Below are 25,039 nucleotides of genomic sequence, written 5' to 3'. Positions count from 1 at the left end.
CAAGGTGCCCATCAACGGATGAATGGATGAATGGGATACGACGCATCGATAAAGAACAGTGAGGAATCTGTGAAACATTTCATAACATGGAGGAATCTGGAAGGTATTATGCTGAGTGAAATTAGTCAGTCGCAAAAGGACAAATATTGTATAAGACCACTATTATAAGAACTTGAGAAATAATTTAAACTGAGAAGAAAATATTCTTTGATGGTTACGGGGGGGGGAGGGAGGGGGGAGGGTGGGAGCCGGGTATCCACTAATTAGATAGTGGATAAGAGCTACTTTAGGTGATGGGAAAGACAACACACAATACAGGGGAGGTCAGCACAACTGGACTAAACCAAAAGCAAAGAAGTTTCCTGAATAAACTGAATGCTTTGAAGGCCAGTGTTGGAGGGGTGGGGGTTTGGGGACCATGGTTTCAGGGGACATCTAAGTCAATTGGCATAACAAAATCTATTAAGAAAACATTCTGCATCTCACTTTGGAGAGCAGCGTCTGGGGTCTTAAACACTAGCGAGCGGCCATCAAAGATGCATTAATTGGTCTCAACCCACCTGGATAATAGGAGAATGAAGAACAACCAAGGACACAAGGTAATTATGAGCCCAAGAGACAGAAAGGGCCACATAAACCAGAGACTACATCGGCCTGAGACCAGAAGAACGAGATGGTGCCTGGCCACAACGGATGGCTGCCCTGACAGGAAACACAACAGAGAACCCCTGAGGGAGCAGGACAGCAGTGGGATGCAGGCCCCAAAATTCTTATAAAAAGACCAGACTTAATGGTCTGACTGAGATTAGAAGGGCCCCAGAGGTCATGGTCCCCAGACCTTCTGTTGGCCAAGGACAGGAACCATTCCCAAGCCAACTCTTCAGACAAGGATTAGACTGGACAATGGGATAGAAAAATATGCTGGTGAAGAATGAGCTTCTTGGATCAAGTAGACACTCGAGACTTTGTTGGCATCTCCTATCTGGAGATGAGAAGGCAGAGGGGGTCAGAAGCTGGTGGAATGGACAGGAAAAGAGAGAGTGGAAGGAAGGAGGGCTGTCTCATTAGGGGGAGAGCAATTATGAGTATACAGCGAGGTGTATATAAATTTTTGTATAAGAGACTGACTTGATTTGTAAACTTTCACTTAAAGCACAATAAAAATTTAAAAAAAAAAAAAAACCACAACGCTTATGGGGAAAATGAAGTTAGGATCACAACCATCAAAGCTTCATCAGTGAACATTAAAACAAGATACACATAAAAAACACTTTCTCATCAAGGCAATACCAACTCATAGCGACACAATAGGGCAGAGTAGAACTGCTCCATAGGGTTTCCAAGGAGCAGCTGGTAGATTCGAACTGCCAACCTTTTAGTTAGCAGCCAAGCTCTTAACCACTATAACACCAGGGTTCCGAAAAAAGATAAGAATCTAACAGTTCTAGAAGTGTTAAATGCTTAAGAAATGCATAAATACTATCATAAGAATGGCACTTTACCTTGAAAATGACCTGAAGTTTGCTTGTGGACATGGGTGTTGCAGCTTGTGAGTTATTGTGAAATAAGAAATCAAATGGAAACTTGCACCACTAGATGAGGATGGGTAAGGCTGGTAGATGGTTGAGGTGTGTATACTTCGTGTATTCCCACACTGTGCAGTTCAGCTGTTTTCCGTGCTTACGTAGTGTTTATTGCTGATGGAATCACGCATAAGCAAACATGAAATCTGTGTCATGCTCAAGTTGTTCCCTAATGTATCAATTGTTCTAGAGCAAATTCACATATTCAAAACAAGCATTAGCAGAACCGACAATGCAGTAATTCCCCTAGTAAGAAGATGAAAGAGTCGCAGAATGGGGTATTATAAAGGGCAATCAGCCTTCAATTAAATCTGCTTGCCATCTTCCTAAGCTACTAAAAATGTATACACATACAATTGAAAGAAAGTACCTTTTTATGTTGTTTCATTTTGTTTCAAGATCCTAAAACAAGTATTGTGGAGGCTGCAGGTCCTATTTATTCCTCAGTGTGTGAGAACTGACCTGAGCCAGCTGTCTTTCCCAGATAGACAGGATCAATAAAGGAGAAGGATTTGGAGGGTTATTTGACACCTAGAGAACCTTCACATTAATCAGTGCTTAATGATCAGCCTTGAGTTTTTTGACTAAGCAAAGGTATACAACTGTGTGTATCACAACATATTATAGATAACATTGCAAAGAACGGGAATTCCAAAACACTTACTTAATTGTGTTCATGAGGAATGTTTAAATAGATCAAGAAGCAGTTGTATAAACAGGACAAGGGGATACTAACCTAAAAAAAAAAAAACCAAACCTATCGCTGTTGAGTCAATTCTCACTCATTGCGACCCTAAGGGACAGAGTAGAACTGCCCTATAGGGTTTCCAAGGAGCACCTGGTGGATTCAAACTGCCGACCTTTTGGTTAGCAACCATAGGTCTTAACCATTATCCCAACAGGGCTTCCAAGGGGATACTTCGTGGTTTAAAATGAGGAAAGGCATGCGTCAGGGTTCTATCTTTTAACCATACTTACTCAGTCTGCATGCTGAGCAAATAATCCAAGAAGCCAGACTATATGAAGAAAAACGTGGCATCAGATTTGGAGAAAACTCATTAACAACCTACAATATGCAGATCTTCATCAGTAAGTTCTTCAAGTCCTTTTCATCTTCAGCAGTTCTACTCTGTCCTACAGGGTTGCTATGAGTCGGAATCAACTCGATGGCAATGGATTTGGTTTGGTTTGGTATCCTCCCCACCATTCTTTCAGTGCTTAAATATGTCATGCCACTTTCTCCTGGCCTCAATCTTTTCTGATGAAAACTCTGCAGTCATTTGAATCATTGTTTCACGTAACCCGTTGCAGTAGAGTCAATTTCGATTCATATCCACCCTATAGCACAGAGTAGAACTGCCCCATAGGGGTTCCAAGGATTGCCTGGTGGGTTCCAACTGCAGACCTTTTGGTTAGCAGCCGTAGCTCTTAACTACTGCTCCACCAATGTTCCATACAGGTAAGGTGTTTTCGTTCTTTAGTGGTTTTCAAGAGCTTTTCCTTTGTCTCTATTTTTCAGCAATTTGATGTCTTTGTGTTTATCCTGTCAATGGTTCACTAAGCTTCATGAGTCTGTAGGCTTATGTCTTTCATCAAATTTGCTAAGTTTTCAACCATTATTTCTTTTTTGTTTTTAATTTTATGTGCTTTAGGTGAAAGTTTTCAATGCAAATTAGTTTTTCATCCAAAAATTTATACACAAATTATTTTGTGATTGTGGTTGCAATCCCCACAATGACAACCATTATTTCTTCAAATATTTTTTCAGCATCACATTTTTTCTCCTCTGCTTCTAGTATATAAATGTTGGATATAGTTATCACTGTCCCACAGGCCCCTTAAAGAAAAAAAAAAAAAACTCATTGCCATCAATTTGATTCTGACTCATAGCGACACTATAGGACAGAGTAGAATTGCCCCATACGGTTCCCAAGGAGCACGTGGTAGAACTGAACTGCTCACCTTTCGGTTACCAGATGTATCTCGTAACCACTACGCCACCAGGGTTTCCACAGGCCCCTTAAAACCAAAACCAAACCCACTGCCACCGAGTCGATTCCAACTCATAGTGACCCTATAAGACAGAGTAGAACTACCCCATAGAGTTTCCAAGGAGCGCCTGTTGGATTCAAACTGCCAACCTTTTGGTTAGCAGCCATAGCTCTGAACCACTACACCACCGGGGTTTCCACAGGCCCCTTAAAAAAACTAGGTTCTGTTCATTTTTTCTAGTCTTTTTTTCTCTCTGCTGTTGATATTGGATAGTTTTTATTGGTCTATATTCATGTTCACAGACTCTTCTCTATGTTGCCTCCATTCTACTACTGAAGTCATCTAATGAATTTTTTTTTGTTGTTATTGTATTTTTTCAGTTCTTAAAATTCCATTTGGTTCTTTATAATTTTTTTTTCTTTTCTTAAACTTTCTACTTTCCATTCCTTTCAAGTGTGCTTCCCCTTACTTGCTACAGCATAACAGCTACTTTGAAATATTTTCAGGTAATTCTAACATCTGTCATCTCAGCATTGGCATCTGTTTTTTTTTTTTTTTTTTTTTTGTCTTTTCCCATGTGAGTTTAGATTTTCCAGATTCTTCATATGCCTAGTAATTTTTTTTTTAGATTATGTCCTGAAAAAGTTAGATATTACCTTATAAGACTCTGTGGTCTGCCACCCAGAACCCAGTGCCGTTGAGTCAGGAGTGAGCTCAGGAATTCATAAATAACTGTATATGGTGGATTTCCCAAGCTCCTCCCTTTCTGTGATCTTCTAGGTATTTCCGATGCCTTTTGTGTCCTCTGGGCAGAAAGGTATAGCTTTAGTTATCCTGCTCGATGGTGTACTTCTGCAACTGTGCCCATATCTAGGGCCAAAGTAGTGGGAGGACTGAGAAAAAAAAGCAAAGAGGTTTGACTCAACCCTTTTGTAACCAGAACTCCACCAAAGTTTCAACTCCTGTAAGCTCCATTTACTAGTACTGCCCTGGGATTTTGTGGGGGAAACCAGAGCACAGGAAAACAGAGAAAAGTACGAGGAAAAAAGTGGGGACTTTCCACACTCTCACTGTGTGTTAGGAGTCCATTTCTATTCCTTGAGCTTTCCCTAGAGCTCTGTCTGTCTGCCCTCCTGCCCATTTCTAAGTTTCCGGTGTGCCTAGTTCAGGCTAAAATATAATAAAGGAAAAAATGTTATACTCACCACTGGTTCAGTGGCACTTCAAACTGTTTCTTTGGGTATTTTTCCCCCAATCTACTACTATTTACTTTTCAGAGTCCTCAATACTCCATTCATTCTTTTCAGGTTTTACACCTGTATTCAGTGGGAGAGACAGAGTACAGTGTGCTTTCTTCATCTAAGAACTGGAACTCCATGACATTGGATTATAATTATGTAATTTTGTTTTTCTACCGTCCCCTGAAAGCTCTTTGAGGACAGGGATATTGTGTATCCAGGACACTCGGCACAGTCCTTGGCATACTATTGGTGATTAATAAATTATTCTGTAATGAGTAATTGGGTGAAGGCCCTGACCAGGGAAGTTCACCCACTACTGGAGTCCAAAAGCCAGGAAACCTGCTTGGCAGGATGATCTTGGGGCAGAGCCTATATCAGGGGAAAGGGCCAGAATGTTCTCTTTAGTCATGTGACCTTTTCCACAGAGGCCGTTGGATGGCAATGCCCTCTTTTCTGTCCAATCCATCGTTACTTGCATGGAAGGGATTTCAACTATAGTAGCAAAGAGATGGGTATATATACAAATGACCATGAATCAATAACTATTAATGAACAAACTCATACAATGTCCTCAACTCTAGCCACAGAGAGAAAAAGATGAGGCATTGCTCCTATTCTCAAGGAGCTTAAGAATTACAAGGATAGTTTATGCTGAGCCATAATAAAGGAAATGCTTAATTGTGCAGAGTACCCTAGCAGTTCAAAGAAGGTGCAGATCAGTGTATGCTAGTGTAGTTACAACAGACTTTCTGGAATAAGCAGAACATGAGTCTTCACTATGGATTAGGTTGTAGTGAATGGCAATCTTTTCAGATAAAATAAGCAGCATAAGCAGCAGTATAAGATGGGGAAGGACCTGGAGAACAGAGGGGCCTGATTAGAGGAGAAAGTATGTTCTGATGAGCCACAGAAGACTTAGTGTTCTATATTAATTGCTGCATTCTGGCCATACTATGAAATAATATTAAAATTCCAGGACTAGGAGGCATCTTTGCTTACCCAACCCTCTCTAATCCCTGAAGCCCCTAATAGACATCTATTGTTTTGTACATCCAGTTTCCCCCACACACACAAACACACACAGACACCCCAATCTCTTTCTGGCTATCACTATCAGAAAAGATGTTCTATCTCTGCTGGAGTTGCTAGGATACAAGATAGAGAAAGTCTACATGGAGAATACAGCAAAGCAAAAGCAAACAAGGACAAAAAAAATGGAGAGACAGAGACTGATGAAATCAATTGATGCCCTGAATCCAGCCCTCCCTGAAGCCACTTCCCTCTTATACCAAATAATAAAGTCTATTTATAAGCTTTTTGAATTGGGTTTCTGTCATGTGCTACTAAAAGAGTCTTAAATAACAAAGCCTTCTCCACATTCTCTTCACCAACTGGTTAACCAGTCAAATGGCTTGAAGTCACCAAGTTATGGGAGAATCATTTCTCTCTGAGGCAGACCATTCCATCATTAGACATCCTGATAGGATGTTGTTGTGTGCTGTCAAGTCAATTCCAACGCGTACCAGCCATGTAAGATAGGGTAGAACTGCCCCATAGGGATTCCTAGGCTATAATCTTTATGGGAGCAGATCACCAGGTCTTTTTCTCTCGAGGAGCTGCCAGTGGATTCAAACTGCTGACATTTGGTTTAGCAGCTGAGTGCTTAACAATTGCACCACCAGGACTCCTTCCTGATAAAATAGTCTCCCTTTTATTGAGTTAAAATTTTCTTCTCTGTTGCATTATCTTCTTGGTTCTAGTTCTCATCTCTGGAGCAAGACAGAATAAGGCTAATGCCTCTGGCACAATTATTTGGCTCTTCACTCACTTGACAGAAGCTTTTATGTCTGCCCTGAGATTGAGCATACCCAGTTCCTTCAACAGTTCCTCACATGGCATAATTTGCATGATTTCAAGACTCCTTGCCATCCTGGTCACTGGGCTCTGAATGGGTTCCAGTTTGTAAAGGGAATCATTCAGGACTAAGTAAAACATCCCAGGGGTAGTTCAACCAATGCACATTACAATGGGATTATAAAGTCTCTCTAGTATCACAGTGGTTCTCAACCTCAGCTTGCCAGTGGAATCATATGGAGAGCATTAAAAAAAAAAACTGATTCCTAGGTCCTACCTCCCAGACATCCTTACGCAATTGGTCCGTGTTGAAGCCTGGGAGGCCAAGTGTGTGAACCATCATATAGCCACATCTCACAGCTAACTTACCTTTGAGCCTACTGTACACTAAAACCCCTAAAATCTTTCACATGAGCTGTATACTAAGCCACACTCTTCTTGGCCCACCCTCCCTAAATAGTATTTTGTGCTTAACTTAATTAAATTTTATGTTACAGATTCAGCCCACCAACCAAACCTGTTAAAATCCCTCTATAAATCTGAAGAGACTGCTTTCTTTAACTTCAACCAAGTCATTAATAAAAAGACTCAACAGGATGGAGTTAAGGACAGGGGCCTATGTCATGTCACTACAAACTATAGTGTTAACACTCTCCAGATTTGTACCTACACCTTTTGGGTATGTTAGTTCAACAAGCTACTAATTGACATAATTGTATGAGTGAGGACAGAGACCTTCATACTTTCCATAAATACATCATGAGAAATCTTGCTAAATTCCTGGATGACAGCTACACATATAGTGTCTGTTGTATTCCCCAGTGCCATCACAAAACTAACCCTATTAAATAAATGGTGAAGTCTGTACGGCGTAATTTCTTCTGAGTAAACCCATGCTGGATCCCACTGATCACTGCTAACTCTTCGTAGTGTTATAAACCACCTGTTAATAGCAATTTCTAGAACGATTGGCTAAGACTGACATCAAACTTGCCAGTCTGTGGTTTGTGCAATTCAACATTATTTTTTTTCTGATGACTGGAATTTTATTTGACCATTTCATGCCTTTCCTGTAAATGGGTGGAATTCAGAGTCTAATGTCTTCAACTTTTCTAATCTGCAACTGAAGAGTCTGCACAGCAAGCAGAGTAAGGAGCAGCAGAATATTCTTTTGTTGCTTGCTTTTTAGCTCTATATCTTATGCGTTAGATCTCCCCTGTGAAATGCTTTCATGTCTTTACTACCCTCTTTCATGTTCTCTTTTTTTCCTCTCCCATACCTTCCATTTCTCAAATACGTTACTATATTATGTTCTCATAATGAAGCTGGGTTTCTCTATTGGATCTAAATTCATAACTTTTGTCAGTTTCATTCCAATTAGATGGCATTTTTTGAATCACACTTGGAGAGGGACTTGAGATGAGGGGAGGCACTCATTTGAACATACTGTTCCTAACAGAATTAGTCAATAAGCTAAGTCAATCTTGAGTGCTCTCACTTCCCACTCCCAAGCATCTGCTGCATATCCATTGCAGCTCCCTGTCTTCTCTGGACCTACTCTGGCACGCTTCGTGCTCCCTTGCTCTGTGTTCAGGACTTGCACCTGCCATGATACCTTACCTACAGCACTAGGGAAGGAGGCTCTGCTGTAGGAGCATGAGCACCAGCCTTCGTCATCATTGGTGTCTATCACTAATTTGCTGTGTGTCTTGGTCCAGCCATTCAACTTTTCTGAGCTTTTTATTTCATCTGAGGGTTGGGGATAATAATAACAATAAGAATGCTGATCTCATGGGATTGTTATGAGGATTTAAGGTATGTGAGAGAATTTCATAAATTTGTCAATGAACTAACAAGAACGAGCTATAAAACCTCATGGACCTTATGTATACTGCGTGTATGTGTATAAAATATTATCAATAATAACAATAGCTAAAATGTATAAAGAATAACTATGTGACAGCCACTGTTCTAACCACTACACATACACACTTCATGTGCGTATATGTGTACCCACATATATGTAACAGGGGTCTTTTGGAAACCATGCCATCCACCTGTATGGTCTTAATCCACACAACAGAAACACTGTGGTACACTAGAAACACCACATAGTAGCCATCAGGAGCCCTGGGCTCTAGCCCTGACTAAGTCATGAATTCACTCTGTAACCTTGAGCAAGTCACCCCCAGCAGTAGTGAACCAGGCAATGCCTACACACCCTTCCTTTTATGTGCTGAGACTAATAATAAGAAGGGAGAGATCACCATTGGCAATGCAGAAAGAATTCCTGTCTCAGTGCCTCACTGGGCATCTTGTTGAAGACTGGGTTCCTATGCCAACTACCAGGGCTGGACCACCATTTACGTTGTCAATACACTCATGCGGATGGCAAGAACAATGTCGATGAGCACGTGACTTTATGACTTTTAGAATACCATTACCTTCAAAGGAATGGCAAGCTATGCCCCTGGCCTTGGCTACGACAGGATTCTCTTGCTGGTTTTGTCCACATTCAGACACATCTCAATATTCAACCAACTAAATACTCCTAAAAAGGTGTCGAATACCATCCTCTCACCCCAGAACCTAAGGAGGCCAGGCCCCATCTCTAAGAGCTGAGGCCAGTTCTACTTCTACCCACCTGTTGCTAAAACTACCGAGGGGAATTCACATTTCCTTTTAGCCCTAAGAAGATTCCTCATTTTTTTCTAAGTAGGCTCCAAAGGGTGGGTCTTTTTCAATGGCCACCCATGTGGTATGAGAAGAGAGGCCACCTACCTACTCGAATTGCTCTCTTTCACAACCCTATCCCTTTCTGCATGAGATCCCACCGTACATCATTAGTTTGAGGGAAGGCTCCTGTTAACATGTATATGATATGTGGGAGAGATAATATACTAGACCATTAACATCTTAGCCTATATTTTACTTTATCAAGTATATTTAACAGACAACAGGTCCCTAAAGGAATAGGACACAGGAGAAGGAAGTTTTGATAGTAATAGTTGTGAAGAAGAGAAGAAGATAGAGATTTCCAAGTTGAAGGAAACTCCCTGGATTGCAGCCCTAGCCTGGGAAGCATGAGGGTATGTAGAATGTGAGGAAAGGGGGCATACTGGAAAAACTATTTGCTTTTCTAATCACAAATACCTAAAATCTCATTTTCTCCATATAAATACTAGGCCTACCCATCTACCAGGTACGTAGAAGGGTAAGGGTCATTGCCAGTTTTCAAATGAATAAGGCAATGTCAAGAGAGACTGACTTTATCAGGAGATCTTGGGAGTTGCAATAGGAAGCAGTGGAGAAAAACACAAATTCAAGTCACTCCCTTTCTCTGAACATCAGTTTCCCCATATGAATAATGAGTTTAGACTAATCAATCTCGAGGTTCCCTCAATAAGTATTTCCTATATCTAGTAACTTCTCAATATTTTGCTGTTGTTAGGTGGCATCGAGTCGATTCCAACTCAGAGCAACCCTATGTACAACAGAACGAAACGCTGCCCGGTCTTGAACCATCCTCATAATCCTTGTTATAGTTGAGCCCACTGTTGCAGCTACTGTGTCAATCCATCTCATTGAGGCTCTTCCTCTTTTTTGCTGACCCTCTACTTTATCAAGCCTGATGTTCTTCTCCAGGGACTAATCCCTCCTGACAAGAACCTGCTAATATCCTATAACAGCAAACAGAAGAGATTTGGGGTTTCAAACCTCCACTTTGAGGTGGATGATTTATTTAGCCAATACTTATTGTGTGCTTCCTATGTACCAGGCACTATGCCAGGCATAGACAAGGCCCTTCACATTCATTATCTAATTTGCAAAAAGCAAACAATGGCTGTGTGATGTCATGGAAAACACAAGCTATAGATTCAGACAGATTGGGGTTAACTTCTGACTCTGTTAACTGCTAACTCTAAGGCTAGGTTTCCTGGCCTGTAAAATGGGGATAAAGGATTGATATCAGGACTAAATGAGAGGAAATGATATAGAGGCTGTAAAGCACCAGACACGTGGTAAAGAGAGTTTCCTTTCACTGTAAACTTCTACCAAATTAAGCGTGGAAACAAAGGGCAAATACAATCGTAATTATACTCTTTGCCAGGCTCTACAGGTTGTGTGGTTATAAAAGACTACCAATAGTGAGGTAGAGGGGCCATATCATTTACAGAAACAGCATTAGGGCCCAAGTAGTTGGGCAAGAACGGCGAGATTTAAGGTCACTTATTTTGGACACATCATCAGAAAAGACCAATTTCTAGAAAAGGATATCATGGTTGATAAAACAGAGGGTCAGCAAAAATTGGGGAAACCCTCAATGAAATGGACTGAAACAATATCTACAGCAATGGACTCAAAGACACTAATCATGAAGATGACACAGAACCAGGCAATGTTTTGTTATGTTATACATAAGGTCTCCACGAGTTGGAGATGACTTGACGGCATCTAACAACAAAAGCTGGCAGAAAGCTGCCAGGCTAAAAGCTTTCTCTTTAGTCCCTAGGCCACATATTCACTCTGCATTTGAGGAACTAGTAGTCACAACCCCAAGAAGCCAAAAGCGATGCAGAGCCAAGAGCAGCATCCCTGCCACTACCTGCCACTGCCTCAGCTCCCCAAAGCAGGCTCCTTTTGCCACCTGCATTGCCGTTGTCAAGGAAACAGGTTTCTTTTGAGTTCTAAGCAGATGGTGGGTGTGGTTAGGATCTTCCTACCCAGATGGTGAAGGAAGGGTGCATGGAGAGAGAGAGTATGCTGAGCCTGGTGTGACAGGAGCCAGAGGTGCTGAGATGGAGCTACCAAGCCCCAGCTCCCTAAAAACTCTCACTTCTATGAAAGATAAAGATAACAGTAGGGGTGGCTGCAACTAGCAACTGGCTTGCTGAACATACCCAGCAAAAATAACAAGAATCATAAGGTCTCCTTGACATTTACTGAGATCCTGAAGTTTTAAACACTGGAAATCCCGGTGGCGTAGTAGTTAAGTGCTATCGCTGCGAACCAAAGGGTCGGCAGTTCGAATCCACCAGGCACTCCTTGGAAACTCTATGGGGCAGTTCTACCCTGTCCTATAGGGTCACTATGAGTCGGAATTGACTCGACGGCACTGGGTTTGATTTTTGGTTTTTGGGAGGAAGACCAGACAGAGATTACCACCTAATTTTACATTTGAGGACTCTGAGGCTCAGAGATGGTACATAACTTAGCCTCAGTCCTGCAGACATTAAAGGAGAGAACTAGTATTCAAGTCCAAGTCTGTCTAAATCCTATTCTAGAGTTCAGTACATCACATGGGAAGAAATGGAGTCCTGAGGAGTGCACCAGCACACTGCCCTGTGATCTGTGACTTCTTGTCAGCAGGGGCCATGCAGAGAGACCTATAGCAATGTTGATGCTGTACTTATACAGGGTACCAAGAGTAACACAAACTGTTGGGGAAGTAGAAACTTTGACGCTTCATACAACAAGTGCTCACCATGTTCTGAGGCCTCAAATAAACCTGGCAGGATGTGGCAGAAGTAGCAGAGGTGGAGTTAAAGAGAAGAAAGATTCATTCCTTAGTAAGAGAACTATCTTCCAGGTTTAAAACAGGCCTAGAAATAGAATAAGCAGTGAAGAGGGTTGAGTTTATAAAGGAGGGACATGAAGATGTCACTGGGTGTTGGCATTTAAATCCAAATTGAAATGTTCATTGAAATTTCATGTGGAAACATAAACATCCCTCAACTAAATACTTAAAAAAAATACTTAGATGGTCATAATTAGAGTATCAGTTTGCTGTTGCCACGATAATGAGGCATAGCAAATCACCTCTAAACTCAGAAGTTTAAAACAACAATCATTTATTCTTTACTCACATTCAGTTGATCTAGGCTGGGCTCAACTGGGCTTGGCTTTAAGCTGTGGGTTGGGTCCATGTATCTAAACTTCCTTGGACCAGCAGTATCCCTGAGGTATAGTCTTCTGGATGGCAAAAGGACAGGAGGGCAAGCTCAAACACAAAATCACATTCCTAAGCCTGGGCTTTTGTCACATCTGCTTTGTTACATGGCCAAGCCCAAATTCAAAGAGTGAGGAACTACACTTCAACCACTACTAAGCCAAAGCAAATCACATAGGCAATTCCAACATCGATGGCGTAGTAGAGAATACTTTCATGAGGGTGGGGTAAGGGTCAGAGAAAAGTGACAATAATGCACCACAGCCATTAAAAAATGTGAGTGTATGGCAGCATGTATTTAAGAAGGCAGCTTAGTATGGTGGTGAAAAGCTTTGGCTGTGACATTAGGCATCCCGTTGCCATCCAGTGGATTCTAACTCATAGCAACCCTATAGGACAGAGTAGAACTGCCCCATAGAGTCTCTATAATCTTTAGGGAAGCAGAATGCCACATCTTTCTCCCAAGGAGCGGATTGGTGGGTTCAAACTGCCAACCTTTCAGTTAGTAGCCAAACACTTATCTGCTGCACCACCAGGACATTAGGTGCTCCTGAGTTCAAATCACAGCTTTCCCACTTGCTTGATATACTTGTTTTATGCATCCAATCAACATCCTTTTATGTGCCAATCTTGGGAATGGGAAGAGAGGAGGTAGTCGAAATTAGGTAGAATATTTGTTGAACTGAAAACATCACCTCCTAAAAATAATAAAGTTCTTATGGCCAAAAAGAAACAACATTTCTAGGTACCCATGAGTTCTCATTAATTAAGTCTTACTTAAACCCATTGCTGTCAAGTTGATTACAACTCATAGCAACCCTACAGGACAGAGAAGAGCTGCCCCAGAGGGTTTCCAAAGAGTGACTCATGGATTCGAACTGCTGACCTTTTGGTTAGCAGACATAGCTCTTAACCACTATGCCACCAGGGTTCCCAAGTCTTACTTAAGTGTTTTTTTTTTTAATTTTGCTTTCATTTTGAAAAGAAAATAAATTATTTCCTGAAACAAACCAAAATTATTCTATAGAAGAAAACTGAGTTTTGATCGTAGGTAAGCTGGAGTAAGAACATGCCACAGTTTTTCTCTGGCTGAAATTAACTGTAAAACTGGACAAATTGCATGGAGCATCTACTCAAGGATGCTGAAAGGTAAAGTAGCAGCAGGAATGAAAAAAAAATAGCAAAGGAAAACACCATAATTTGAGGTATCAGTAACCCAGGAGTGAGTATACCAACATCACCACCACCACCCCCACCAGCCCTCCTTCCCTCTGGCTAGAAATCAAGACAGCCAGAAACCCAAGAGTGAGCACTGTGGTTCAGACAGAGAAAGATCCAAAATAAGACCTCTAATTTTGGCTTGAGAAAAAGGAAACTCCTAGTGATCATAAGGAGGGGGAGGGGGGGAACCCAGGTTTTTTTTTCTCTCTCTCATTTCTATTGTGCCCCAGCCTCCAGGCAATCCTGCAGCTGTGACATTGGCAGTGGCAGGTAATGGAAGCTGCAGCTCCAAAAGAATGGGGCCAAGCCCTGTTTCTTTTTATTTTCTCTCTGTCCTCCCACTTCTTGGCCCTGACAATACTGCAGTTATGAAAGTGAGTGGTTTCTGGTACAAAAAGGAGAGCCCAAGGGAACCAGAAAGTATTGAGAGGAGAGACAAGAGCTCATGAAAGTGAACCCGTAAAGTTGTTTATCAACTCCTATGCTCACCCCCAAACTATGACTGTGTGGATCTGGTCCTAACCACCATACCAATGACTTTGGGAACTGAACAAACAGATACAACACCACCCAGGATCCAGTCTAGCCACTGGGAAGCACACATACAGGACAGATTCGGCTAGCACAGCAAAGGTTTTGAAAAGTAAACTGACATAGGAACCTATGCCCACAGAAGGTATGTTGGAATTTGTGGTTTGAACTTAACCAACTGAAATGGCTAATAAAACAAAAATATCAACATTCTACATAGGATTTAAAGAAGACCCAATGTGTCATAATATAATATTCAAAATGTCCAGGATACAATCCAAAATTACCAGACATGTGAAGAACCACAAAAATCTTGACTTGCATGGGAAAAGACAATCAATGAAAAGGCATGGAAGAACCTTAAATGCATAATATTAAGTGAAAAAAGTCAGTATGAAAAGGCTACATACTCTATGATTTCCACTTTATGATATCCTGGAAAAAGCAAAACTATAGACAGCAAAAAGATTAATGGTTGCCAGAGATTCAGGAAGAGAAGGATAGGGATAAATAGGTAGAATGCAGGGGATTTTAGGATGGTGAAGCTATTCTATATGATACTGTATATATTACATTATGCATTTGTCAAAACACATAGGATTATATGGATATAACACAAATAGTGAACTTAAATATAAATTGTGGACTTTCAGTTAATAGTAATGTATCAATAATGGTTCATTAATTGCAACAAATGTACCACACTAATCTGCCAGGTGCTCCTTGGAAACTCTGTGGGGCAGTTCTACTCTGGCCTATAGGGTCGCTATGAGTCGGAATCGACTCGACGGCACTGGCTTTTTCTAATGCAAGATGTCAATAATACGGAAAACTGTGGGGGGGGGGTAGGAGTAGTAATATAGGAACTCTCTATACTACATACTCAATTTTTCTGTAAATCTAAAACTAAAGTCTGTTTCCTTAAATTTAAGAAGGGATTTTGTAATACATACAGCAACCACTAAAATATTATACACAATAAGTAAATTAAAATAGGATACTAAAAAATGTTTAAATAACACAAAATAAGGCATGAAAGGAGAAAAACAAGTGAAAACAGACAAAACAGAAAACAATAATAAAATGGAAGACCTAAAATACAAACATCTCAACAATTACATTAAATGTAAATGACCTAAATACTCCAATTAAAAAACGGAACAAGAATGGAAACAAAGGCTACTGTGGAAAATATGGAAGGAATCTAGCCCCTACATCCAAGTCCCCAGTGTTCACAGTCTAATTGGGAAGGCACAACCCAGAACCAGGGAAAATGATACATGAACCTCACACACAGGATGCTCCAACCACACTGAGGATATCTTTCATTTCCTCAAACACACTAAAACCATTTCTGCCTCAGGGCTTTTGTATTTGCCATTCTCTCTGCCTGGAACACTCTTTGCATGGTTGGTTTCTAATCATTTAGGGCTGAGTTAAAATGTTACCTCCTCAGAGAAACCTTCCCTGACCTCCCTATGCAAAATAGCTAGTCTGACCCTCCATCACTCTCTATTTCCTTGTACTGCTTTACACTTCTTCACAGCCCTTATCACTTTCTAAAATTATTTTGTTTGCCTGTTTGTCTATTTGTTATCTCTCCCACTAGAATGTCCAGTTCAAGAAAACAGAAAGCCGCGTCCATTTTGTTCACTGATGTAGTAGGTGCTCAATAAGTTATCTATTGACTAGGCAAGAAAACATTTAAACCTTTTAAAAGGTCACATTACTTCAAAATAAAATTGAAGGTGTATGTGAAGTATAGAAATTCTTTCTGAATCACTTGGGGTTAACTGGGGAAGTCCTCTTAAACAAGGTAAACTTTGAAAGGGATTTCCAGAGAAGAGGGACGGATATTTCAGACTATGGCAAATTACACAAGCATGCTGACTAAAGATGTAAACATATCTGGGACACAAATACATCTTGCAGATGGAATTACGTGTTACCTTCTTAAACACTCTCCACCCACAAACCAATTACATCAATTCATCTAGACTGTTACTCAAAATCTATTGGATTAAGGATACAAGTCATGTAGCTTCTTTGAGTTCTAGTGAATGGGTAGAGAAGCCCAGCTGAAGATATGTTTCTGAACAGATTGTAGGACCCCTGAGAATGAATCCATCTAAGAGCAAGAAGGAGTCAAGCATGTTGAATCAGATTTAGCAAGATGGGCTAATTGTGAGGGACAAGAAGTTTATAATTATAGGAAGATTGTTCTTCTTATCTAAATTTATCTCAGTCCAACTACCCTGATTGGGTAACTGCTTTCTAGGATATAAGGACTGTGACTGAAGGTTGAAAGAGCTGACTAAACTTAGTAATACCTCAGAACCTATAGAGCCATACTATCAGACTACCCGAAGGGAGCATAATGCAGAAAGGAGGAAGCGATGTTTTTCTAACTTTGCAGTTGATTGCCGAGGTCTCATTGCTCCTTGAGGACTGAGAGCATCAACAACCAGGACTATCAGCAGGTCACAGCAGGCTGGCAAGACATCAACAGCACCACTGAGAGTCTGGGGCACAGTATCAGCAGCAGTGGTGGTGGTCTGGTCAATTCAGAACTCAGGTAAGATAACCTCTGGGGATGCCCATAAATATTTTGGCAGGGTTTTCTTGAGAAGGACAGGCTTAAAATTACTGTGTGAGCAAATAGGGGCCAGAGCCAGGGTCAGATGGTTATAGTCATAAATCAGAAAAGCTAGCACAATGAAACATAATACAAAAATAACCTTCACACTAGAGAAACTATACCATTATTTTCACTTTGGCAACAGCAGTTGTTTTCTTGGTGCTATTAACTGATTTGCCAGTATTGTAAACCTAATAGCTAAAATGAAACGCTCACATGGGTAAGTCAATTAAAATCTTCTTTGGCTAATCAACTTCTTTCTCAATGCATGTTATCACACTTCTAGAAAACCTGCTCCCACTTCAGCACATATAGTGAACATGCTCCTCATCAGTTCCAGGACAGAAATTACATATTAAATAGTAGTCCTAGAATCACATACAAACTCAAGGAAAGGATCATCAAAAATTAGATAAGTGCAGGAATCCAGCTAGATGTCACAAGAGATGTCAGTCACCTCATTGGTGAGGTTCTTAGATATAGGTAAACACTTCCCAAAATGCTTTTATTTTTAAATAATTTATTTTATTTTTGATGTTGTTGAGAAAATACACAAAACATACACCAGTTCAACAGTTTTTACTTTCAGTGATGTTCATTACATTCTTCCAGTTGCACAACCATTCTCACCCTCCTTTTCTGAGTTGTTCCTTCTCCATTAACATATACTCACAGGCCCCTAAGTTTCCTATCTAATCTTTGGAGTTGGGGCTGTCAATTTGATCCCATATAGATAGTTCTTGAAAAAGCATAATACTCAAGGCAGACATTTTTTACTAGTTAAGCTAAACTATTTTTTGGTTTTAAGAGGACTTTAGGGGGCATTTTTGGTTTACCAAAAAGCTTTTGATATGACTAAATCAATGTCACTTTTCTAAAGAACCATATATTCCACTCTGGGTCAGCTCTGGAGCTAATATGAATAACAACCTACACTTAACACTTATTGAGGACTTACTATGAGCCAGATACAATTCTAATTCCCAAAATTCCTACTAAAACCCATTGCCGTTGAATTGGTTCCAACTCATAGCAACCCTATATAGGACAGAGTAGAACAGCCCCATAGGGTTTCCAAGGAATGTCTGGTGTATTTGAACTGCCGACCTTTTGGTTAGCAGCCATATCACTTAACCACTGCGCCACCAGGACCCCAAAATCCTATTAGGTAAGTACTTATTATCCCTATTTCACAATTGAGCAAAATAAAGGTCAGAAAGTATACATAGTGAGTGGCAGAGCTGGTATTCTAATCCAGGAAGTGTGGCATCAGAGACGGAGCTCTTCATTTTGAATGCTTTCTGTATACACCTAATGCTTGCGTCCCAACACTAGATTCCCAAAGTCCCCCAGAATGGTACTCCATCAGGGCCAACCTTCCAGGCTATACCCGATTCACATGAAAAAGAGGCTATAAACAAAAATGTACCTGTTCATGAACCTGTACCCACTCTCTTCAGGGGCAAGTAATTGTTCGGTAGGAAATCTGTGCTCTTTTACCCTAAACAAATGGTTGGGTAGCATAATTCTCCCAACATCAGCTCAGGTACTTACTGCGGCTCATAAGACAAAAGTGTTATAGCTCACACCTAGATACGTTCCCCACGACTGGCTGTTAGTAGGATATTCATTTTCAGTTGCTTCTCCAGCATGAGACGGCGCTCACGAAGTCATCCACAATCTCTACTTGGGTCGAAGACTCAGTCTCACAAGGAAATAGGCCATAAAGGGTAAATAAATCTTGAGGATAAACTTTAGCCAATTCTTAAATTGTTTCTTCTATTTCCCTTGCTTTAGATCATTTTATATTGCACACCGGAGAATCTAACCATTTTTCATTTTCTCTTTTTGTACAGAAATGTACATAGAATCCCAGTTCAGCCATTTTCTAGCTTGATGTGTAACCTTGGGCAAGTTATTTAACCTCTCTGTGACTCGGCTTTCTCAGCTCTAAAATGGGTACGTGGGTCTCCCTCCACAGAGAATTTAGTGACAAAAAATACATGTGAAACAAAAGTGGCCAAAAAAAATGCAAAATATTAAGTCACTATTTTGTTGAAGTTGTGTTAATTCCTGGAAGGATAAATAGTTGACAATAAAATCATTTTATAAATTGAAGGAGATAGGATTTTTGATGGATTACAATTTCCAGTTGGCTATACTATGACCTCCAGTGCTCGCTACTATATACAGCTTGTCATTTTCCTGGCTTTTCAAAAATGTCAGAGTTCAACCAATCTGCAAACAGTTTCCAAAACTACACGGGCAATTTTAATCCTCATAAACAGAGTTCCTAAGTTTCACCATTTTAACCTAAGCCTTAACTAAACACCCAGAGCACCTTAAGAACAGTGTCTAAGGCTAAGGTATTGGTACAAATGCCAATTAAAATAGACCAGAGGACCTCATAAAAATTAAAAAGTTTTCTTCATCAAGACTTCACACAAAAATGAAAAGACAAGCTTCCAACCAGGAGAATATCTTCAGAAATCATATAACCAACAGGAATCTAGTAACAAATATATGTATATTTGACAAATTAACAACAAAAAGACAACCCAATCATAAAATGGGCAAAGGACTTAACAGATATTTCACCAAAGAGGACATTCAACTGGGCGCCAAACACATGAAAAGATGCTCAGCATTATTAGCCATCAGAGAGATGCAAATCAAAATCACAATGAGACACAATTTTACTCCCGTTAGGATGGTTAAACAAAATCAAAAACTAATAAATGTTGGCAAGGATATGGGGAAATGCAACGCTTAATCATTGCTGGTGGGAATGCAAAATGATGCAGCCTTTGTGAAAATCAGTGTGGTGTTTCCTGAAAAAAGTAAAACTAGAACTACCATATGACCAGCAATTCCACTCCTAGGTATATACCCAAAAGACTTGAAAGCAGAGACTCAAAAAGAGACATGTACAACAATGTTCATTGCAGCAAAAGGTGGAAACAACCTAAATGCCCATCATCAAATGAATGGATAAACAAAATGTGGCACATATATACAATGAAATACTACTCAGCCGGTAGAAGAATGAAGTCTTGATACATGCTACAGTATGGGTGGAGCTTTTAGACATTATGCTGAGGGAAATAAGCCAATCACAGAAGGACACATATTGTAGGCCCTCGCTCATATAAAAAGACAAGAAAAGGCAAATGTATAGAGACCAAAGTTTATTACTGGTTACCAGGGGTGGGAGGAAAGGGAAAAAGGGGGGGGTTAACAGTGATGGAAAATTGCATTGATTAAGGGCACCCATAAACCCATAGCAGTCGAGTTGATTCTGACTCATAAATAGCACCCCATAAAACAGAGTAGAACTGCCCCACAGTGTTTCCAAGGGGCTGCTGGTGGACTCAAACAGCTGACCTTTTCCTTAGCAGCCGAATTCTTAACCACTGTGCCACCAGGGCTCCTTGATTAAGAGTAGGGTTGCAATTATTGTAATTGCTATCAATAAGTTGTGCACCTGTAAAAAAAAAAAAAGTCAAATTGGCAAAAGTTGTGTGATATATTTACAACAATGACCAAAAAAAGTAGCTGCTAAGGTTGCTTATGTACAACCAAACAGCTCATGGGATTTGGTTCCTTGGTTTGCAGGTTTAGGGTCATAGTTTCATGGGACATACCAGTTAACTGGCCTAATGACAAGTTCTACCTCCTAGTTCATTGCATAATGCCTGTGGTCTTAAAAGCTTGCAAGAGGTCATCTAAGGCATAACAATTGTCTCTATTCACCTAGAGCAACAGAGGAAGAAGGAGAGTGAGGAATAGTAGGAGGATATGGAATGTGTGGCTAACTGCCTCCATGAACAACTGCCTCCCTTACTATGAGACCAGAAGAACTGAATGGTGCCCGGCTACCATTACTGAACATTTTGATCAAAGATTCCATAAAAGAATCCTGATCAAAAGAGGGAAAATGCAGAATAGAACTTCAAATTCTCATGGACTCCAGACTTCCTGAAGCAAAGAAGTTTGGATGAACCCCTAAAACTATCCCCCTGAGATAATCTTTAAACCTAAAAGCACAAATATCCCCTGAAATCATCTTATAACCGAACAATAGTTTAGTTTAACCATTAAAAAAAGGTCTGCCTTGAGCATTATACTCTTTTAAGAACTATCTACCCACTGCCATTGAGTCGATTCCAACTCATAGTGACCCCATACGGTTTTGAAGGCTGTAAAGCTCCACAGGAGCCGATGGCCACAACTTCCTCCCATGGAGCCACTGGTGGTTTCGAACCGCCAAACTTTTGGTTAACAGTCTATCACCTTAACAACTGAGCCATCAGGGCAGTGGGATCAAATTGACAGCAGCAACTCCAAAGATTAGAAAAGAACCTTAGGGGGCAGTGAGTTTATATCAACGAGGGAAAAACAACACAAAAAAGGAGGGTGAGAATGGTTGCACAATTCAAAGAATGTAATCAATGTCACTAAATGGTACATGTAGAAACTGTTGAATTGGTGTATGTTTTTCTGTGTATATTCTCAGCAACAGCAAAATAAATAAAATTTAGGGGAAAAAAAATAAACCAGAGGGAATCATTAGCTGTTCCTGAATGCCTCAAAATATACCATTAGTTTTTTTTCCCACTCTCAGACATTCTAGAACACCAAAGCTCACACCAACATATAGAAGCGTGCTTCCAAAAAAGGGAACTTCAAAATCAGAAGTTACAAGAGGAAATTGAATCCACCCGACAAATTCGCAGGAAGAAATTAGCATGTGCTGCATTCGCAAAAAGAAAAAAATCAACCCACTCCCACAAATGCCCATATTTTAAATTAAACCTTTATTAAATATTGAGATCAGTTGAGTTTCCATCAATATTACACATGTCCTGCAATACTGTCATCATACATATTTCATTAACTACACATCCATAGCTTTCTAATAACATTTCCAGTTGGACTTCCTGTCATCGGGGCTTATATTAGCATACAGGCATTTGGGGTCCATGAGGAAGGGAAGGAAAAACATAATAACCAAAATCTGCTGTCAGTGTCACTGTCAGCAGGAACCTTTGCTTCAGACACATAATTGAAAAGCAATGTCAGTCTGAAATACTGCATTATACAGGCAGACTCAGAGAAAAGAAAGCATAACACAATGTTTATCACACGTAATTAGAGGTTTTCAGTATTTTTTAATCCATTAGTTATCATTTCACCATATTCCCTGTCTTTGTTTGCAGGGAAGAAGAGCTCCGACATTTGCTTCTGCAAAATACTCATTATCTGGTAGAATGTTGAAATCTACAGCAGAGACACAGGAAGAGGCAGACAGGCAGCCTACAAGTTACAAACTGGCGACTCACAGAGTTCCGTTATTTACTTGCTTAATTTCTGACACTTCCCTTTCAAGCCATATCTTTGATTTGAACTTATGCTGTTATGTATTTAACCTTCACCTCTATTTTTTCCTCAACTATTTTTCAGGTCATGCTTGTCTTAACTTGACCAAGTACAGCAGGGCACGGTCACCATGAAATGTCAGTGCCAAAAGAGGTTTGTAAAAGCAAAACCAGGGATAGAATAGGATTTGATTGCTTGGAGAACATGGGCAGGCTGCCATGATCTGGCCTTTGAGCCAACTAGGAATTGGGAGCAGAGCTGGGATCAAATGTAGGGTCATCCCAGCAGGTCCAAGTGGATGAACGTGAGAGTCAATGTCCATGGGCAAAACAGAGGGCAAAGTCAGCAAAAATGCACAGGGATAAAAGGCCTGAAAACTGAACTGGATATAGACAGACCCTGCGAGCAGCATTTCCTTGTTATCCGCCCATCTCTGGGCACATTAAGCTCCTCACATGATGCCTGGCAAGTAATAAGTGCTTAGAGATTGCCTACATAGCGTGCTAAAATACAAGTGCATGATCGTTCATCTGCAATTCCCAAATACCAAGGGCTCTGAAACGGAAAGATGGTTATAACTCATTTGGAAGCAAAATCTGACATGAACAATTGTGAAGTTATTTACAGTTTTTATTTTCCTACTTAGAGTGAATATACATTTTGCTGCAGGAATTTTCTATGATTGATTATGAAGCACTGCCCTACACTCCAAGGAGCCCAAGTGGTGCAATGGTTAAAGCATTCAGCTGCTAACTGAAAGGTCAGCGGTTCAAATCCACTGACCACTCTGCAGGAGAAAGATGTGGCAGTCACTGTCCGTAAAGATTACAGCCTTGGAAACCCTACGGGGCAGCTCTACTCTGTTCTATAGAGTCCCCATGGGTCGGAATCAACTCAATGGAAGTGGGCAGCCCAAAACACTACTGAGGGTGTCAAAAAATCTACAATACACACATTGAATTACCTTCTAAAATCTGAAAAATTCTGAGTTCCAAAACACAATGGGGCCAAAGATCAGATAAGTGAAGGCAGATCTGAATTAAAAGCAGTTGTCTCTGAGTGCTGGAATCATATTTTTTTTTTCTTTATACTTTTTCATATTTTTAATTCTTTCTATACAGTACATATATTATCTTCATTTTTATATATTACTATACCTATTCTGGAAACCCTGGTGGCATAGTAGTTAAGTGCTACGGCTATTAACCAAGAGGTCGGCAGTTCGAATCCTCCAGGCACTCCTTGGAAACTCTACTGGGCAGTTCTACTCTGTCCTACAGGGTTGCCATGAGTCAAAATTGACGTCAGTGGGTTTGGTTTTTTTGGGGGGGTGGGGTTTATACCTATTCTACTTACTATAGACATTGTATAATAATATATATTATTTATTATTAAAAATAATTATCTATTCATCACAGACATTGCAGGACATCTACCTACCCATATTCTTTCTGCAGTCAACCCATTACATACGTTTGAAAGAAATAAAACAGTTCTCGAAAAATGATACTATAAATTAAGCTTGTCATCAATAGAAACGTTCTTCTATTCTAATGATTCCAAATGAGAATGGGGTATTGCATCTGAATTTTGCTCCCCCAGTCTGTTTCCTTTTGAGGAATAATGCAAAGGCAGCATGCTTGTTTTAGAGGAAATTCACTTCTCAGTTAGCAATGCTTTTCAACCCTTTCTCCCAAAGCAGAGGGGAATAAACAGGTACCCCCAGGAGCCTGAGGGCATAAACCATGTCTGCTTGGTTCTCCACTGTAACCTAGATGTCCAGCTCAAGGTCTGCCAGGAATGAGTAAATGGGTGATAAAAAATGAATAATCTAATACTTCATTTTCTCTACAGGGCACTGTCTAAAAACAATCGTTCTTGCAGTACTTTAAAAATAAAAAAAAGTCATGGACACAAACAATAAACCAAACCCGTCATTATCAAGTCGATTTGGACTCATAGCGACCCTACAGGACAGAGTAGAACTGCCCCATAGGGTTTCCAAGGAGCACCTGGTGGGTTCAAACTGCCAACCTTTTTGGTTAGCAGCTGAACTCTTAACCACTATGCCTCCAGGGTTTCCCGCAGGGACAAACACACACCTTATTTACATGTCTTTTGGAGGTAATCAGTAACTCCTAGAAGCAGGATTTTTCTCAGAATTCAGCAAAACATATGCCAAATGGCCTGGAAATTTTCAAGCAGAAGTGATGAGTAACACATGGGGAAGGTAACAACAATGGCTTGAGTGTTTGAACACTTGTTCCTGTAACGAAGTCATGCCTTATAGATAAGAAACCTGGAGTAGAGTCATGGGGCTGAGGCTGGGCCTGGGCTGCCTCGGAGAGGATTGTGTATGCGCGTGTGCACACGCATGTGTGTTTATGTTTTTACACATGGGTGCACATGTGTGTCTAAGCTTTGCAATTTTTAAACGATGCAAGTTAGCTTGAAGCTAAGGACTCAGAGCCTGAAAGAAACAGGCCAACAGTAAAATTAATCAGTCACCATGCATGTAAAAATCAGAAGTAAAACTCACATGGATTCTTTCCATTATATCTGGAATCCAAGTAGGCATAATAAGGTCTGTTGAAAATGGAGTGGGTTAAATCAATTAGATTACAGGCAGTTCCCGGATTACAAACGTGAT

This window comes from Elephas maximus, chromosome X, assembly GCF_024166365.1.
Source record: "Elephas maximus indicus isolate mEleMax1 chromosome X, mEleMax1 primary haplotype, whole genome shotgun sequence".
Taxonomy (NCBI): Eukaryota; Metazoa; Chordata; class Mammalia; order Proboscidea; family Elephantidae; genus Elephas; species Elephas maximus.
This window is presented reverse-complemented; position numbering follows the sequence as displayed.